Consider the following 20,977-nt stretch of genomic DNA (forward strand, 5'->3'; position numbering starts at 1 on the left):
GGTACCTTAAATGTAATGTAAGCACAATGGTACACCACAGAGGGCGCTGTGGTGGGAAACCTGGAAGTACCCGCAACAGGCACTATAAAAGGCTGACCACCACACCTGAGAGGCACTCTGGAGCTGAACAATAAGGACGAAGGTCACAGCAGTTAGATTAATACCAGACCGTGTGGAGTCAGTGATTTGTGTGCTACATATACCACAGATACAGTCCTTTATTTCTTTAGTTAGCCACGGATGGTTATCTTTTCTCTTACGCCCTTTCCTCCTCACGGGAATATATTTTTCTTGAGAGTTGCGAAATATCTCCTTAAATGTACACCACTGTTCATTAATGTCCTACACTTTAATCTATTTTCCCAGTCTACTTTAGCCAACTCAGCCCTCATACCTTCAAAGTCTCCTTTATTTAAGCTTAGTACACTGGTTGGAGATCCAGCTTTTTCACATTTCATCTGAATTTGAAATTCAATCATGTTATGATCACTCATTTCAAGGTGATCCTTTACCAGGAGATTGTTTATTAATCCTGTCTCATTATACAGGACCAGATCTAAGATAGCCTGACCCCTGGTTGGCTCCGTTACATACTGCTCAAGGAACCCGTCCCTTATGCACTCTATGAACGCCTCCTCAAGACTACCCTGACCAATTTGATTTGTCCAATCAATATGGAGGTTAAACTCACCCATGATTATTGCTGTTCCCTTTTTACAAGCCCCCACTATTTCCTGGTTTATGCTGCGACCAACAGAGTTGCTACTGTTAGGGGGCCTATAGACTATGCCCACCATTGACTTTTTCCCCTTGTTGTGCCTTATCTCCACCCAAACTGTTTCAACATCCTGATCATTTGCACCAATATCGTTTCTCACTATTGCAGTGATTCCATCCTTTATGAATGGAGCTACCCCACCTCCTTTTCCTTTCTGTCTGTCCTTCCGGATTGTCAAATACCCCTGAATATTTAATTCCCAGTCCTGGTCACCTTGCAACCACGTCTCTGTAATGGCTCTCAGCTCATACCCATTTGTCTCAATTTGTGCCGACAACTCATCTATTTTGTTACAAATGTTACATACATTTAGACAAAGTGCCTTTAAATTTGTTTTTTTTACCCTTTTTTCCTGCTTGGTTCCTCTCTCCTTCAAACTCACTTTCTTTATTTTTGCTTTCTAATTCCAGCTTTACTCCCCTCCCTACTGAATCTATTTTCAGGTTCCCATGCCCCTGCAAAACTAGTTTAAACCCTCGCCAACAGCACTAGCAAACCCCCATCTGCCCACCACACCGCTCCCTCCCCCTGCCCCTATGAGGATATTGGTGGTGGGAATGGGCTGTTTGCAGCGGGATGGGGGCAGAATGGCTGATTGGGCCGCAAACTTCAGCTGTTGCCGATTTACTCAGAATGAGCCAGCTGCTCCCTGGCCTTCTTAAAGGGCAGGTTTTGCAGCTAGGCCCTGAGCACTGAGTTTGTCTCTGTTGCTTGTGAAGGTATGGCTAATGCCAGAGGTCCAGCCACTTTTCTGATGTGTCACTCGAGACCCCTGATCCAAGCTGTGGAGGGAAGGAGGCTCATCCTGTATCCAGACACAGGCAGACCCAATCGCACTGTCTTTGTGAATGGCTGGAGAGAGATCACTGTGGAGGTCTCGGGGACCTCCATTCATGACCGCACCGCCACTCAATGCCGCAAAAGGCTAAACGACATAATTCGACTGATGAAAGTAGTACATGTTCAACCAACTCCTCACCTTCCATCTGCGAGCCTCTCCTTCACCTCTTATTTCCCACCTTCACTATATAGTCACTGAAGCACCATTTGATTGGTGAGGCCTGTATATATATGTGTGCATACTTGCAATGGAGGCTCCCTTTCATATCAGAGTTACACCTGCATGTAATGGACCCACACTTGTACTAATTGCCGATGAAGATGCTGGTGGACTTCTGGAACAACAGGAAGCACTGGGTCTCTGCCGCGGTCTTGAGTCTCCCGCTTAGGGAGGGCGGTCAGTCGTTGGTGCGCGTCAGCGCCCAGCTCACGACTTTCCGTCTTCAGACCCTGCAGAGATACCTTTACGTTGAGCCCCCTCCTAGGTGGCGTGCGCTAGCGACTTATTTCTTCCGCCAGCAGCACGGCCTCAACTATGACACGCAGCTCCTGTTTGTGAACTTGGGGGGCGTCAGGACCGCCATCCAGGAGCTGCCTGTCTTTTACAAGGAACTCACCAGGGTCTGGAACAAAGTCTCCACCAAGCGCAGCTCTCCACTGGCTGGAGTGACGGCTGCCCTGCAGGAGCCGCTGCTCGGGAATCCGTACCTCCACGACCGAGGTTTTAGGTGGCAGTCGGACGAGAGGGCTGTGGCTGGTGAGGTGACCAGGGTCAGGGACCTGCTCGATGGCGGAGGAGTGGGCTGGATGGCGCCAGACACGCTGGCGCGGCGCCTAAATTCGGCCGACGTCCGCCGTGCGGCCGATGCCATCGAGTCGCTAAAAACAGCTCTGGGCCCTGACTCCGTTAGGTGCATCGAGGAGGCTCAAGCACGTGGGGAGATCCCGTCCGAACTGACCCCCGTCCGGACGGAATTCCTTATCGGCGCCAAACCCCGGAATCTCCTTCGGGAGCCGGCGCCTCACAACTTGAGCCGCCTCGGGGAAATCCCCTCCGTGCCTTTCAGTTCTGCGTGGAGGGGGTTCCTGTACGGGCTGCTCCTGCACACTCTCAACTTTGCCATCCTCGTCTGCCGTCCGGACACGCCATGGCGTACCATCTTGCTGTCCGGAGGAGGTGGGGGTCCCCGATGGAGTGCACTCTACGCGGGAGTCCTCCCATTTTTTATCGGGGACTTGGCCTGGAGGGTGGTGCACGGAGCAGTCCCGTGCAATAAATTTTTAAGTCGGTTCACGGGCTCCCAGGCCGCCTGCAATTTCTGCGGTCTGGAAGAGTCCGTGTTCCATGTTTTTATGGAGTGTGCAAGGTTGCACACTCCATAAAAGAGTCCCTGTTTCATTATTTAAAGGGGCTGCTCCTCAATTTCTGGTTGCACTTCAGTCCCACACTCCTGATCTTTGGGCACCCTGTGCGGAGGGGAGCGGGTAAGTCCGAGGGCCTCCTCGTAGGACTGCTCCTGGGCACGGCCAAGGGTGCCATCAGCCGGTCCAGGTAGCGGGCGGTCGAGGGGGTCGTTCAGCCTGACTGCCTGCCTCTCTTCCACGCGTACATCCGTGCCAGGGTGTCCTTGGAGATGGAGCACACGGTGTCCACCGGTACACTCGCGGCCTTCCGCGAGAGGTGGGCGCCGGAGGGACTGGAGTGCATCGTTACCCCCGGCAACCAAATTTTAATTTGATTTTATTTATTTTACAGTTTGATTTGTTTTAATTGCCGGTTTTAGTGTCCCCCTCCCCTTTTATAGGGGGCACTTGTAGAATTTATGATTTTATGGCCCAAAAAAAATCCCCCAAAAAAGTTTTTAAAAAAACAAACAAAAAAAGGGCAGTTTGAAAAATGTTTGGAGTGTCCCCCAGATTGGGGGGCATTTAATCTAATGTTTATTTTGTTATTCAACCAAAAAGAGTTGTACTAATTGCCGAGGCCTCATGACACTGCTACTCAGCAAGCCTTATTTGCTTTGCAGGATAAGTATCTCGCAACCTTTTAGAGCAACGGAGGACTGGTGATGGCGAGCCAGATATCCAGTAGCTTACTCATATTGAAGAAAGGGTGCAGCGGCCAGTGGCCCACATGTTGCCTTCCCTGTGGTCGCCGGTCGTGTGGATCCCGCTGGGGGCAGCATCGGTAAGTGAAGGCCTTCATTTAATGCCATTTCTCCCTGAAAGTCCAAGCACCTACCACGCAATTGCTTGTGATTGTGTGCAAGTTGCTGGCTGCATGGTGCAATGCCCTACTTCACGCTCATGGGACCCCTTGTGCCTTTTATGATTGCCGATGATACCCTGAGTGTGACTCACAGTGAGACCGAGACCCTTGAGGCGACTGGAAACTACAGTCAGATGTTCAGGGCATTGGCAAGAGTGCACAAGAGCCTGTCGCAAGTGATCAGGAGTGTGGAGGAGACCACCTCAAACATTGTCGACAGCTCTGTGCACACCAAGGGGACCATCATTGCCAGTGTACAGACATGGTGGACTCCCAGAATGACCGTGGGGATCCAGCTGTGATGCCACGTATCATGGGCGATGTGGCAGCTGCCATTACTGCACAGGTGCAAGGGAACAAAGGTCTGAGTGCTACTTTGGAGGGGATGGCTACGGCCCTGGAAGCTCAGAATGCGCTCTCGGCAACATGCCATGGAGCGTCTTACTGCTGTCGTCTCTGGTGGCATCGAGACTGTGTCTGCTCTCATGCAGCCTCAGCTGGATGCCACGCGAGATCTGACTGTTGCCATCGCGGCTGGGACCACCACGGTCCAAGGGGAACATTCCGGTGTCACGCCACACCACCGACCTGTGCTCCAGCAGATCGGTGACGATGGTGAGGTGCTGCCCCAGCAGAGTGGCGCAGGCTCCTCAGACCAGGACCCTGGTGTGCTCTCTCAGGATTACAGCATTGCTGAGCCGAGACATGCCACTCCGCCATTGCTGCCAACCATGGAATCGCCCCAGCCAATCTTGACTGAAGGCACCGAGGAAGATGCGGCCCAGTCTGCATCCAGCCCTTCCAGGGCCAGAGCTGGTCAAGGGTGCCCGAGAAGGACATCTTTGGCTTCTATACCTGAAACACAGCAACCTTTCCCAGACCCATGATGCAGCCACAGGGGAGACACTGCGGAGTAGTTCCAGAACAGGTATGCATAAGGGGGGTTATAAGGCATTGCACAAGGGTGAGAATAGATAATGTGTATGTTTTGCACATCCATTATTTATGGTGTAATAAATCTTTATTTTGCGTTTCAATATCTGTGCATGTCTCTCATTTCACTGTGATCAATGATGTGTGAAAGGGCTCATTGGTGTGCCCATGCAGATGCACAGATGAAGGCTAAGTGCGCATGAACTCAGCTGAAACAAGCAGCAATGAGATGGTTTAGCACTTGCCTTGCAGGGTCCAGATGGTGACGCCGCCTCCTGCGTGGCCGCCAACCTGCATCCTGCACCTCCTCCTCCTCCTGCGTGTCATGCTCCTACGCCTCCTCCTCCTCCTGGTGCTCCTCCTCAGGTGGTAGTGTTGCCTCGTCATCCAATCGTTGTGCCCTCATGACTGCCAGGTTTGTGAAACATGCAGCAGACGACCACGAACAGGGAGACCCGCTCAGGCGAGTACTACAACATTCCACCAGAGTGATCCAGGCAACGGAACCTCTGTTTAAGGATCCCGATGCAATGCTCAATTAAGCACCTCGTGGCTGAATGAGAGTCATTGTACAATTGCTGCACAGCAGTCCTGGGGTTGCAAAGGGGAGTCAGCAGCTAAGTGCACAGTGGGTAGCCCTCATCTCCAAAGAGCCAGCTGCCATCTTGGTTTGGTCCAGCAAAGACATCTGTCACACTGGTCTGGTGCAGGATGAAAGCATCGTGGCTGCTGCCAGGATACCGCGCATCAACTGCCATGATTTTGTGGTGGTGGCCGCACACCAGCTGGACATTGAGGGAATGGAATCCCTTGCAGTTTCTGAACATCTCGGGATTGTTCTACGCGCCCTCAATGCAACGTGGGTGTAATCTATGGCACCCAGAAGCCTGGGGAAGCCCACACTCCTCATGAATTCGGTCTGCCGCTCCAACTGCTTCTCCCTGCTCATGGGAAAGGATATTCAGTCCCTCCTCCTCTTATAGGGCTCAATTTTCCCCAGTATTTGCGCTGTTTTTTTTGGAGTAGGCTGCTTTTTCTGGCCTAACTTAAAAATCCCCAGTTTCCCTAATCAATTTGCACCAGCGTAACTCAGTTAAATTTTTTAGATATGTGTTTTTTTCTCAAAAGGGGGCGTTACCAGCCACCTATATCAATTCTGGCCATTTAGGCAACTTTGGCCAGCTGATAGTTACTCCATTTCTACTTAGACCAGCGTATGTGGCCTCTCGAGAAAACCCTTGCGGAGAGTTAAAGAAATCAGCGCAGGTAAGTACATCGGCTGCCATTCGGCCTGGGCTAGGGGCGGGAAGCAGAGCGGACCTGGACCGGCACAAAATCAGGGGCCACAGAGCGGCGGGAAGGCACCAGAGAGGCTCGGAGGGGAGGGCACGAACTGGCCGGCACAAAATTGGCGGCCACAGAGCAGCGGAAAAGCACCGGAGAGACTTGCGGGGGAGGGCGCGAACTGGCCGGCACAAAATCGGGCCAGAACGGCGGGAAGGTACTGGAGAGACTCGGCGAGGGAGGGAGTGAGCTCAAAGTGCAACCCCTAGTAAAATGGAGAGTTTACAGACAGTAGAATTGTTCTTGCATAGTAGAACATCACTGTTGCTTCCATTTGCAGTGAAACTCTTTAGGCTACAAGGAAATACTTCAGTTGCTGCATTAGGTTTGCATCAATGATCTTTGATGGTATTGGGTGATAGTTATGAGTTCAGTCTCTTGAGAGATGCATCAGTTGCTTGATATTGTAATCGTGATGCCATTCCTCTCTCAAATTTGTTCTATTCTATCTCATATTCTCCCTCTCTCTTCCAATAAACTGCCAGACTTATTTCCTGTCATGCTTTCCTGTGATTGAAATTTACGTCATGCCTGCTATCCGTCATTTTACCTACTTTCCTTTAAACCCAGTCTCTAAACTAGGTGGTGATGTTACTTACTTACAACTGAGCAATCTTAAAGGACCTAAAATGAGTCCTGTGGCCTGATGCTGACTGGGGGGGGGCAGGGTGGGGGTGGGTTTAAATCAGCGTACCGGACCCTCCTCCTGATGGCAGGTCCTTCTGGGACACTTCCTCTGTGTTCAGCTCTGTTGCCACCTCCATGGCCTTCTGGATGTTCAGCAGCCATGTGTGCTGCGTCCCTTGCCCACTGCCTCTGCAGACATTGGAGCCGGCGCCGCCTTCTCCTGCATGCCTCCCTGCCACGCCCAATGTGCAGGAGACATTCTGCTGCCAGCACTGACCCCATTTAGTTCTCCTCCGCAAGCAGAGCCTCCAGAATCACAGCTCTCTGTTGCAGAGATCGAAGATCATGGCCCACTGTCATTCAATCCCGCTGTGAACAAGGCAACCCGCAATGTTTTGAAAAGTGCGAAAAAATCTCGCCGGCAAGAATGCTGCTGCACTCAACACGCCTTTAAAGGCCGCTGGCGGTCTTGAACAAGCACTGTATACCAACCCAAAAACCTGTCGTTGGCACCGATAGGCAGCCGGAAGGTTATTTAAGGTGAATTTGCCTTCCGGTGTGGGTTCGTGGACAACGCATCTGCAAGTGCAGGGCTGAAGTGAGGAGAGCGGGGTGGATCGCCACACTGCAGCGACTCGGCAGCCATTCCGCGCTGCCCCATGGTCGTCACTTTCTGGTGGCCAGAGGCCTTATCGAAAGGGGCAATTTTGGCCCCAAGATGTCTTACTGCAATTATATAAGGCTCGGTGAGACCGCACCAGGAGTATTGTGTACAGTTTTGGTCCCTTTACTTGCCATAGCGGGAGTGCAACGAAGGTTCACCAGACTGATTCCTGGGATGGGGGAGATTGTGTTGATAAAAGATTGATTAGACTAGGCCTAGTGTCAGCTGTGGCTCAGTGGGTCGCACACCTGCCTCTGCATCAAAAGATTGTGGGTTCAAATCCCACTCCAGGAAATTAAACACTTTGTTTAAAAAAAATCTAGACTGCCAATCCAGTGCAGAGCTGAGGGAATGCTGCATTGTTGGAAGTGCTGTCTTTCAGATGAGTCGTTAAACCGAAGGCCCCAGGTGGATGTGAAAAGATCCCATAACGCTATTTTGAAGAAGAGCAGGGGTGTTATCCTGGTGTCCTGGCCAATATTTATCTCTCAATCAACACAACAAAAAACAGATTATCTGGTCATTATCACAATGCTGTTTGCAGGAGTTTGCTGTGCGCAAATTGGCTGCCACGTTTCCCACATTACAACAGTGACTACACTCCAAAAGTATTTCATTGGCTGTAAAGTGCTTTGAGACATCCGGTGGTCGTGAAAGGTGCTATCGAAATGTACGTCTTTCTTTCTTTATGTTCTCTAGAGTTTAGAAGAATGAGAGGTAATCTCTTTGAAACATACAAAATTCTTACAGGGCTTGTCTGGGTAGATGCAGGGAGGATATTTCCCCTGGCTGAGGAATCCAGGGGTCACAGTCTCAGAATAATGGGTCGGCCATTTAGAACTGAGATGAGGAGAAATGTTTTCACTCAGGTTGGTGGTGAATCTTTGAATTCTCTACCCCAGAGGGCTGTGGAGGCTCGGTCGTTGTATATATTCAAGACAGAGATCGATAGATTTTTGGATATTAAGGGAATCAAGGGATATGGGGCTCAATTTTCCCCAATTATCTGCACCGTTTTTTTTGGCATGCACTGTTTTTTTTGGAGTAAATTCAAATCTCCAAGTTTACCCAAAGTTTCTGCGCTCGCATAATTCACTTAGGTAGGATTTTTTAGGCTATGATTTTTTACCTCATTTGGAGCGTAACCTGCCACCCACGCCAATTCTGGCTATTTCAGCAAGTTTGGCCAGCTCCGATTTACTTCAATTTTTCTTAGGACGGCATATGTGACCACTCTGGAAAAGCTTTCCAGGTAGCTAACAGAATCGGCGCAGGTAAGAGAATCTGCGGCCAGGACAGCAGCAGCAGCAGAGAGGGGGTGAGAGTGGGAGAGGAGAGAGAGGGGGAGAGGGGTGGAGGTCATTCGGCCAGTGTTAGGAGTGGTACCCAGCACCAGCAGCAGAGGGAAGCCTTTCAGCCAGGGCTAGCAGCGGCAACTGGCACCCGGAGCGGGGGGGGGTGGGGCTGCGGAGGGGGACTTTTGGCATAAACTCTTTAATAATTTAATACTGGAATGCTGTTGCAATGTGCAAGGTGCTTGTGCAGGTTGCTGTGAGCTAGCCAGAATGTGTTGTATGTTTCGGTTTCCAGCCTCAGCCCGCAGTGTGTCCCTGGTTACCCTGGCAACCCGATCTTTTTGGCGCAGATCCTAGACTCCACCCCCCAAAGCTAAAGGTCAGGCTACGCGACGCCAAAATCAACAATTCAAAAGGGGAAAGTTGGATGATTTTTTTTTTCTTGGTGTACTCGAGGCCCAGTCTCTCTCGGTCTCTGCCCCCAAAAAACGAGCATAACTCTTCAAGTACGCCAAAAAATGGCTTTGGGGAAAATTGAGCCCATGGGGACAGTGCAGGATAGGGGAGCTGACCAAAGCCAAAGACCACCCTAAGTGGAGGAAGCGTATCCGGGAGGGAGCTGAGCACCTCGTCACCGAGAACAGGCAGAAAACAAGCGCAGGCAGGGGATGGAGCGTGCGGCAAACCAGTCCCACCCACCCTTTCCTTCAACGACTGTCTGTCCCACCTGTGACCGAGACTGTAATTCCTGTATTGGACTGTTCAGTCACCTAAGAACTCACTTTTAGAGTGGAAGCAAGTCTTCCTCGATTTCGAGGGACTGCCTATGATGATGATGATGATGATGGAGTTGAGCTGGAAGATCAGCCATGATCTTACTGAATGGCAGAGCAGGCTCGAGGGGCCGAATGGCCTAATCCTGCTCTTAATTCTTATGTTCTTATGAATCCTGAGCTGAGAACAGCCAACTCAGCACGGAGTATTATCTGATCACAAGATCTTTCTGGTTTGAATGTTTTAGATACCTACTGTCTCAACAAGCTGAACCATTGGGAGGGGGTGTGGAGTGGGGAGAGGTGATCTGGCTTTAGCAAGATTGTTTCAGGTAACTGGCATAATTTGCATATTTTGTGATTTGTGTCAAACATACTTGGAATTTGTCAACTTACTTTTTCCCTCTAAAGTTAGCACTTTTGGAAAACAAGACTGAATTCAGCAAAATATCAGATTGGAAGGCAATTGGTATGTAAAATGAGTTTGCCTTGGTTTCCAACCAGCTGTTCAGTGGGGTGTACCATTGTCCAGCAAGCAAGGTACACTTTGTAGTGCAGATATTAAGTGTTTTCTGCTCGGCGCTAATCTAATAGTTGTGAGTACTCCCTGCCAGTTCCCATATAATCTACATGATTAAGTTGATGGGAAAGCTGCAGGAACCCACTGACAGAGGGATGCCTAGCTGAAATGATAAATATTTCACGCCAGGGTCGATATTGCGCAGATCATAATACAAAGTAGGATCACTGTTGTCACTTTCGTTTTGGCAGCTAAAAAAAGTACAAGCGGGGCTTCTTGTTAATGTTCTCGCTCTGTTTCCCATCACAGAAACATACGAACATGCACAAATGATGGGCAGGAGAAGACCATCTGGTTCATCAAGAGGACAGGCTGTCTGGCTGGCGTGAAGCATTATCACTGGACATGATGCCAACACTCAAAATGAACGATTTTACAATAGGTTACTATAACTAGGACAGCCATAAAGAAAAAGAAAGACTTGCATTTATATAGCGCCTTTCACGACCTCAGGACGTCCCAAAGCATTTTACAGCCAATTAAATGCATTTGAAGTATGATCACTATTGCAATGTAGGAAAGGCGGACACAAATTTCCTACATTACAGCAGTGACTACACTCCAAAAATACTTAATTGGTTGTAAAGCGCTTTGAGACATTTGGTGCTCATGAAAGGCGCTATATAAATGCAAGTCTTTCTTCTTTTTCTTTTACAGCAAGCTCCCACAAGCCATGGCAATATTGTGAATTACTTTTCATGTTCAGTTGCAAATTTTGTAAGTATTTATATAGAACCTTCCCATGTCCTCAGGACCTGCCAAAGCACTTTATAACTAATTAATTACTTATGAACTATAGTTACTATTAACGTGTCCACAAACACAACAGCCAAGTTTCACACAGCAAGTTGCAAATGCGATAAATAACCAGTGAATCCTTTAACCAGTTTACTTCCATAGTCAGGGGAATAGACTCAATGGGGGTGATTTTAACCCAAGTTGCTAGTTGTGAAACCCACGAGCTTAGGTGAAATATCGAATTTACACTCCATCCGATGTATAATGAACAGTGAGGAGGATAGTGATAGACTTCAAGAGGACATAGGCAGATTGGTGGAATTGGCAGACATGTGACAGATGAAATTTAATGCAGAAAAGTGCAAAGTGATACAGTTTGGTAGGATGAATGAGGAGAGGAAATATAAACCAAAGTATACAATCCTATAGGGGTTGCATGAACAGAGAAACCGAGGGATATATGTGCACAAATCAGTGAAGGTGCAGCGCAGGTTGAGAAAGCGGTTAAAAAGCATACGGGATCTTGGACTTTGTGAATAAAGGTATATAGAGTTCAAAAGCAAGGAAATTATGATGAATCTGTGTAAAACACTGGTTCAGCCTCAATTGAAGTATTGTGTCCAATTTAGGAAGAATGTGAAGGCCTTGGAAGGGTGCAGAACAGAGCAGGGGAGTGGGACTAGCTGAGATGCTCTTGCAGGTAGCCGGCACAAGCTTGACAGGCTGAATGGCCTTCTTCCAAGCTGTAACCATTCCATGACTCTATGAATGGAGAGTAAAGTCGGATGGAGTGTAAAACCAGCATTGTACCTGAATGCATCAGTATTCCGATGGGTGGGTTAGGTTAAAATTGCCCCCTTTTGTGACCCTCGGACCTTTTACATCCACTTGAGCAGGCAGATAGGGCCCCAGTTCAACCTCTCATCCCAAAACAAGGTCCTCTGATAATGCAGCCTTCTCTTAAAACTGCACTGAAGTGTTGCCTAGATTACATGCTCAAATCGACAACAGGGCTTTGAACTCAAAAATCTCAGGCTCAGAAGTGGGAGTACTACCTATTGAGCCAAGCTGACATATGCAGCAATAAGAAGGAAAGCATATGTGTATCGGGCATATTACCACAGCAGCAACCCTTTTAACATGAAGCAAAAATGAGTCCCAAGGCAATCATTGCATTGCTACAAACTCCATGACATCACATGCATTACGGCTTTTACTTCAGCGATAGAATTGTTTAAAAACTCAACGATGGACCTTTATTCTGCACGGTTCAAGCCTGCAAGCATAAAGTTTAAAAAAGCATACAATATGTGGAAATCCCAATTACATTATGTAACTGTGATACTGAACAGAAAAAGCTGGTCATTGCTTGTACTGTTGTGTTCCGAACACAGATGAGACTGCACACAGGGAGGTTAAAGTAACAGTAACCTCAGTCTTTATTAAGACACTCCAGAGTAACAGGCCTTAGGGGCCGAATTATATACAGTGCTCCCAAGAAATGCTGGGATCCCTTGGGACTTCAGGGGATGCGCTCCCTGGTGGTGGAACATGGAGTGCATGCTTTACAGATACACAACATCACTCCCCAGCAAAGTCAAAGTGAAAACTATTTACAAGGTGAGGCGGTCGGGAGCCTTTCTTTCCCTGGTGGACCGCCTCGGTACAAATGTCTGTTCTGGTGTGTTGGCTGTGCCCTCACTGGGCTGGCGTGTTGTTGGCCCTGCAGGGCTGCTGGGTGAGCCTGGCATTGCTGGGCTGTTGGGCGTGATGGGTTCAATTTCCTGGTCCGGTGTGGTGTCGTTGATCCTTTGGGTGTGTGTTGTGGGCTCGAAAAAGGTGGTGTCTGCTGTGGGTTGTTCAGGGCAGTCTGTGAACCGCAGCCTCATTTGGTCCATGTGCTTTCTGCAAATTTGTCCATTGTCTAGTTTGACTGCAAACACCCTATTCCCTTCTTTAGCTTTCACCGTGCCCGCGATCCACTTGGGACTATGTCCATAGTTTAGCACATACACAGGGTCATTCCCGTGACACAGTGGCGCGACCATCGTTTACATTTTGTTGCTACCGCCTGCTCTCTACCTGATCATGCAGGTTGGGGTAAACCAATGAGAGTCTGGTTTAAAGTGTCCTTTTCATGAGTAGCTCAGCCGGGGGCACCCCTGTGAGCAAGTGGGGTCTCGTGCGGTAGCTGAGCAGTACTCGGGACAGGTGGATTTGGAGTGAGCCTTCTGTGACTCATTTGAGGCTCTGTTTGATTGTTTGTACTGCCTGCTCTGCCTGCCCACTGGAGGCTGGTTTAAACGGGGCCGAGGTGACATGTTTGATCCCATTGCGGGTCATGAATTCTTTAAATTCGGCACTGGTGAAACATGGCCCGTTGTTACTGACCAGTATGTCAGGCAGGCCGAGGGTGGCAAACATGGCCCTCGGGCTTTCAATGGTGGCGGTGGCGGTGCTTCCCGACATTATTTCACATTCAATCCGTTTTGAAAAAGCATCCACCACCACCAGGAACATTTCACCGAGAAACAGGCCCGCATAGTCGACATGGATCCTCGACCATGATCTGGAGGGCCAGGACCACAAACTTAGTGGTGTCTCTCTGGGCGCGTTGCTCAACTGAGCACACATGCTGCATTGCCATACACAGGACTCTAAGTCAGAGTCGATACCGGGCCACCACACGTGGGATCTGGCTATCGCTTTCATCATTACTATACCCGGGTGTGTGCTGTGGAGATCTGAGATGAACGTCTCCCTGCCCTTTTTGGGTCGCACTACGCGGTTACCCCACAACAGGCAGTCTGCCTGAATGGACAGCTCGTCCTTTCGCCACTGGAACAGCTTGATTAGCTCTTGCATTTCAACGGGGATGCTGGCCCAGCTCCCATGCACTACACAGTTTTTTTACTAGGGACAGTAGAGGATCTTGGCTGGTCCAAGTTCTAATCTGGCGGGCCGTGACAGGTGATTTATCATTTTCAAATGCTTCCATGACCATCAACAAGTCTGCGGGCTGCACCACCATCAACAAGTTTGCAGGCTGCGCCATTTTCACCGCCGTGGTGGGCAATGGTAGCCGACTGCGAGCATCCGCACAGTTCTCGGTGCCTGGCCTGTGGCGGATGCTATAGTTATACGCTGATAGCGCGAGTGCCCACCTTTGTATGCGGGCTGAGGCATAAGTATTTATCCCCTTGTTTTCAGTGAACAGGGATATGAGGGGCTTGTGATCGGTTTCCAGCTCAAATTTGAGGCCAAACAGGTACTGATGCATTTTCTTTACCCCGAACACACACGCTAATGCCTCTTTCTCAATCATGCTGTAGGCCCTCTCGGCCTTAGACAAGCTCCTGGAAGCATAGGCGACAGGTTGCAACTTACCCGCAACGTTAGCTTGTTGTAATACTTACCCGACTCCGTACGACGACGCATCACATGCTAGTACGAGTCTTTTACATGGGTTATACAATACAAGCAGTTTGTTGGAGCATAAAATGTTTCTGGCTTTCTGAAAAGCAATTACTTGTTTTTTTTCCCCATACCCAGTTCTCACCTTTACGTAATAACACATGTTGGGGCTCTAAGAGGGTGCTTAACCCTGTAGGGAGTTACCAAAATAGTTGAGGAGTCCCAGGAACGACCGCAGCTCCGTGAGGTTCTGTGGCCTGGGTGCGTTCCTGATAGCCTCTGTCTTGGCGTCTGTGGGCCGAATGCCGTCCCCGGTGATCTTTCTCCCCAAAAACTCCACTTCTGTTGTCATGAAGACGCATTTCGACCTCTTCAGCCACGGCCCTATGCGATCCAGGTTTTGTAGGTGCTCGACGGTGTCCCGACCCGTGACCAATATGTCGTCCTGAAAAAACACCGTTGAGTGGTATCGACTTGAGTAGGCTCTCTATGTTTCTCTGGAAGATCGCTGCAGCCAACTGAATTCCAAACGGGCATCTGTTGTAGATGAACAGTCCCTTGTGCGTGTTGATGCAGGTGAGGCCCTTCAAAGACTCCTCCAGCTCCTGCGTCATGTCAGCCGAAGTCAGGTCGAGCTTGGTGAACGCCTTGCCTCCTGTCAGCGTTGCAAGTAGGTCATCTGCCTTAGGTAGCGGGTATTGGTCCTGTAGCGAGAAACGATTAATAGTTACTTTATAATCGGCTCAAATCCTGACCGTGCCATCACTTTTGAGGACTGGAACAATCGGGCTGGCCCACTTGCTGAATTCCACTGGGAAGATGATGCCCTCGCGTTGCAGCCTGCCCAGCTCGATTTCCACTCACTCCTGCATCATGTGAGGTACTGTTCGCGCCTTGTGGTGAATCGGTCGTGCCTCTGGGACCAAGTGGATCCGCACCTTCGCCCCGGAAAAGTTTCCAATGCCTGGCTCAAAAAGGGAAGGAAATTTGTTAAGAATCTGGGTATATGAGACCTCATCGACATGTGATAGCGCTCGGATGTCATCCCAGTTCCAGCGGATTTTGCCCAGCCAGCTCCTTCCAAGCAGTGTGGGACCATCGCCCGGGACAATCCAGAGTGGCAGTTCATGCACCGTGCCCTCGTAGGTGACCAGGACAGTGATGAGCTCTTTGGTGTACGTTCTCAGTTTCGTGTGGATGGGGCTCAGGGCTGGTCTGAGTGCCTTGTTGCACCACGGTCTCTCAAACATCTTTTTACTCATGATGGATTGGCTAGCGCCAGTGTCTAGTTCCATGGCTACAGGTAAGCCATTCAATTTTACATTTAGCATTATAGGTGGACATTTCGTCGAAAATGTGTGCACCCCGTGTACTTCAGCATCTGCCTCCTCTCTCTGAGGCTCTAAATTGCTTTGATCCACCATGGACTGATCTTCCTCTGCCACGTGGTGGTTAGCAGGTTTTGCAGAGCTTGCACCTCGTCTGCAAGCTCGTTGGAGCTCCCCCATTGTTTCACAGCTCTTGCAAACCCTTTGAAGCAGCATGATTAGGCTGAATGGAAGCCTCAACAATGCCAACAAGGTGTGAATTGCCTTGCATTCATCCTTTGTTACGGAGTCGGTGTCATCTGGGTCACCTGAAGCCTGCTGGCAGTTGTAGATTCGTGGTTTCTGCCCCGTACGTTTCTGCTCACAAACACAGTTCCAGTTAATTTATGAACATTGCTAGCACTTGTGTGCTGAGAGATTTGTTTGGTGATATAAGTGGTGGACATAAACACCTGTGCTATCGCAATGGCCTTGCTGAGGGTCGGTGTTTCTACATTCAAAAGTTTTCATAGGATGGTCTCGTATCCAATGCCCAGTAGAAAAAAGTCTCTGAGTATTTGCTCCAGGTAGCCATCAAACTCACATTGTCCTGCAAGTCGCCTTAGCTCGGCGACGTAGCTCGCCACTTCCTGACCTTCAGATCGCTGGCACATGTAGAACCAATACCTCGCCATCAGCACGCTCTCCCTCAGGTTAAGATGCTCCCAAACCAGTGTACACAGCTCCTCATATGACTTATCTGTGGGTTTCACTGGAGCCAGAAGATTCTTCATGAGGCTGTAGGTCGGTGCCCCGCAGACCATGAGGAGGACCGCTCTCCTTTTTGCAGCGCTTCCTTCTCCGTCCAGCTCATTGGCTACAAAGTACTGGTCTAACCGTTAGACATAGGCTTCCCAGTCCTCACCCTCCGAGAACTTCTCCAGAATGCCCACAGTTTGCTGCATCTTTGCATTGGATTCATATACTCGTCGCCAGTTATTGTGTTCCTAACACAGATGAGGCTGCACACAGGGAGGTTAAAGTAACAGTGACCTCAGTCTTTAATAAGACACTCCAGAGTGAGTAACAGGCCTTAGGGGCCGACTTATATACAGTGCTCCCAAGGGACGCTGGGATCCCTTGGGACTTCATGGGTTTCGCTCCCTGGTGGCGGAACATGGGAGTGCATGTTTTACAGATACACAACAGGCATCAGCTAATATTTTGGGTGTGGACATGTCCTCAGACCTGGAATCTAGGGCAGATGCTGATTGATCGCACTGTATTACCAGAATTTTCTGGTGTTCATTTTATGCCCTCCAAACAGTAGTAGTGATGATGGGGAGGGCATCAAACAGGAAATTAGTGGTGCATGCAATAAAGGTGCTGCAATTATCATGGGTGACTTTAAATGCATATAGATTGGGCTAACCAAAGTCGAAACAATACGGCGGAGGAGGATTTCCTGGAGTGCATAAGAGATGGTTTTTTAGACAAATATGTCGAGGAACCAACTAGGGGGGAGGCCATATTAGACTAGGTGTTGTGTAATGAGAGAGAATTAATTAGCAATCTCGTTGTGCGAGGCCCCTTGGGAAAGAGTGACCATAATATGGTGGAATTCTACATTAGGATGGAGAATGAAACAGTTAATTCAGAGACCATGGTCCAGAACTTAAAGAAGGGTAACTTTGAAGGTATGAGGCATGAATTGGCTAGGATAGATTGGCGAATGATGCTGAAGGGGTTGACAATGGATGGGCAATGGCAGACATTTAGAGACCGCATGGATGAACTACAACAATTGTACATCTCTGTCTGGCGTAAAAATAAAAAAGGGAAGGTGGCTTAACTGTGGCTACCAAGGGAAATCAGGGATAGTATTAAAGCCAAGGAAGCAGCATACTAATTGGCCAGAAATAGCAGCAAACCCGGGGACTGGGAGAAATTTAGAACTCAGCAGAGGAGGACGAAGGGTTTGATTAGGGCAGGGAAAATAGAATACGAGAGGAAGCTTGTAGGGAACATTAAAATGGACTGCAAAAGTTTCTATAGATATGTAAAGAGAAAAAGGTTAGTAAAGACAAACGTAGGTCCCCTGCAGTCAGAATCAGGGGAAGTCATAATGGGGAACAAAGAAATGGCAGACCAATTGAACAAATACTTTGGTTCGGTATTCACTAAGGAGGACACAAACAACCTTCCGGATATAAAAGGGGTCAGAGGTTCGAGTGAGAAGGAGGAACTGAGGGAAATCCTTATTAGTCGGGAAATTGTGTTGGGGAAATTGATGGGACTGAAGGCCGATAAATCCCCAGGGCCTGATGGACTGCATCCCAGAGTACTTAAGGAGGTGGCCTTGGAAATAACGGATGCATTGACAGTCATTTTCCAACATTCCATAGACTCTGGATCAGTTCCTATGGAGTGGAGGGTAGCCAATGTAACCCCACTTTTTAAAAAAGGAGGGAGAGAGAAAACAGGGAATTATAGACCGGTCAGCCTGACATCGGTAGTGGGTAAAATGATGGAATCAATTATTAAGGATGTTATAGCAGCGTATTTGGAAAGAGGTGACATGATAGGTCCAAGTCAGCATGGATTTGTGAAAGGGAAATCATGCTTGACAAATCTTCTGGAATTTTTTGAGAATGTTTCCAGTAGAGTGGACAAGGGAGAACCAGTTGATGTGGTGTATTTGGACTTTCAGAAGTCTTTCGACAAGGTCCCACACAAGAGATTAATGTGCAAAGTTAAAGCACATGAGATTGGGTGTAGTGTGCTGATGTGGATTGAGAACTGGTTGGCAGACAGGAAGCAAAGAGTAGGGGTAAATGGGGACTTTTCAGAATGGCAGGCAGTGACTAGTGGGGTACCGCAAGGTTCTGTGCTGGGGCCCCAGCTGTTTACATTGTACATTAATGATTTGGACGAGGGGATTAAATATAGTATCTCCAAATTTGCGGATGACACTAAGTTGGGTGGCAGTGTGAGCTGTGAGGAGGATGCTATGAGGTTGCAGAGTGACTTGGATAGGTTAGGTGAGTGGGAAAATGCATGGCAGATGAAGTATAATGTGGATAAATGTGAGGTTATTCACTTTGGTTGTAAAAACAGAGAGACAGCCTATTATCTGAATGGTGACAGATTAGGAAAAGGGGAGGTGCAACGAGACCTGGGTGTCATGGTACATCAGTCATTAAAGGTTGGCATACAGGTACAGCAGGCGGTTAAGAAAGCAAATGGCATGTTGGCCTTCATAGCGAGGGGATTTGAGTACAGGGGCAGGGAGGTATTACTACAGTTGTATAGGGCCTTGGTGAGGCCATACCTGGAGTATTGTATACATTTTTGGTCTCCTAACTTGAGGAAGGATGTTCATGCTATTGAGGGAGTGCAGCGAAGGTTCACCAGACTGATTCCCGGGATGGCAGGACTGACATATCAAGAAAGACTGGATCAACTGGGCTTGTATTCACTGGAGTTCAGACGAATGAGAGCGTATCTCATAGAAACGTTTAAAATTCTGACGGGTTTAGACAGGGTAGATGCTGGAAGAATGTTCCCAATGTTGGGGAAGTCCAGAACCAGGGGTCACAGCCTAAGGATAAGGGGTAAGCCATTTAGGACCGAGATGAGGAGAAACTTCTTCGCCCAGAGAGTGGTGAACCTGTGGAATTCTCTACCACAGAAAGTTGTTGAGGCCAATTCACTAAATATATTCAAGAAGGAGTTGGATGTAGTCCTTACTACTGAGGGGATCAAGGGATATGGCGAGAAAGCACGAATGGAGTACTGAAGTTGCATGTTTAGCCATGAACTCATTGAATGGCGGTGCAGGCTAGAAGGGCCGAATGGCCTACTCGTGCACCTATTTTCGATGTTTCGATGTTTCTATGTTGATATTATGTCTTCCGGGAACATTTTAGTGTTTCTTTCTATATTATAATAAATATCTATAGATGTTACATGAACCTCACCATGAAATCCTTACATCTCTGACCAACAATAAACTACAAAAATATTCTAAAAATGAGGGAGGAACAGCATAAGACAATTAGGCCTCTAAGCATCTGCTGCGTCAATGTGTTCTACACCTACAAGTAACTGAGGATTTCACTTGGAGTAAAAAATCAAGGCAACATTGTGCACTGTAGTATTATCAATCCTACATTCGTGTTACAAAGTACTAACAGCACAGAAATTATTTAGATTTAAATGTAAGGGTATGATTAAGAAGTTTTCAGATGATACAAAAATTGGCTGTGTGGTTGATAATGAAGACGAAAGCTATAGACTGCAGGAAGATATCAACGAACTGGTTAAATGGTCAGAACAGTGGCAAATGGAATTCAATCCAGAGAAATGTGAGATAATGCATTTGGGGAGGGCTAACAAGGCAAGGGAATACACATTAAATGGTAGGTCACTGAGAAGTGTAGAGAAACAAGGGGACATTAGAGTGCATGTCCACAGATCCCTGATGGTAGCAGGCCAGATAGATAAGGTGGTGAAAAAGCATACGGAATACTTGCCTTTATTAGCTGAGGCATAGAATACAAGAGCAGGGAGGTTATGCTTGAACTGTATTCAACATTAGTTCGACCACAGCTGGAGTAGTGTATGCAGTTCTGGTCACCACATTACAGGAAGGATGTGATTGCACTGGAGAGGGTACAAAGGAGATTTACAAGAAGAATTTTAGCTAAGAGGAAAGATTGGATAGGTTGGTTTTTTTTTCTTTCGAACAGAAGAGCTGAGAGGAGACCTTTTTGAGGTGTATACAATTATGAGGGGCCTAGATAGAGTGGATAGGAAGAACCTATTTCCCTTAGCAGAGGGGTCAACAATCAGAGGGCATAGATTTAAAGAAATTGGTAAGTTTAAAGGGGATTTGAGGGGAAACAGAGAGTGGTAAAGGCAGAAATCCTCACCACATTTTAAAAGTATTTGGATCTGTACTTGAAGTGCCGTAACCTACAAGGCTATGGACCAAGAGCTGGAAAGTGTGATTAAGCTGGATAGCTCTTTATGGGTAGGCGCAGCCACGATGGGCCAAAATGGCCTCCTTCCATGCTGTTAACTTCTATGATTCTAAGAAACAAGCAATTTGGCCCAACATTTCCCACCCTTCTTCATCTAACTCCATCTGCATATCCTTCTTTTCCTTTCTCCCTTATGTTCTTATCTAATGTCCTCTTGAATGCTTCTATGCTATTCGCCTCAACTACTCCCTGCAGCAGCGAGTTCCACATTCTAACCACAATCTGGGTAAAGAAGTTTCTCCTGAATTCCCTATTGGATTTATTATTAACTAGCTTATATTTATGTCCCGTAAGTGGAAACATCTTTACTATGTCTGCCTTATCAAACCCTTTCGTAATCTTAAAGATCTCTATCAGGTTACTCCTCAGT

This window comes from Pristiophorus japonicus, chromosome 14 (genome assembly GCF_044704955.1).
Source record: "Pristiophorus japonicus isolate sPriJap1 chromosome 14, sPriJap1.hap1, whole genome shotgun sequence".
Lineage (NCBI taxonomy): Eukaryota > Metazoa > Chordata > Chondrichthyes > Pristiophoridae > Pristiophorus > Pristiophorus japonicus.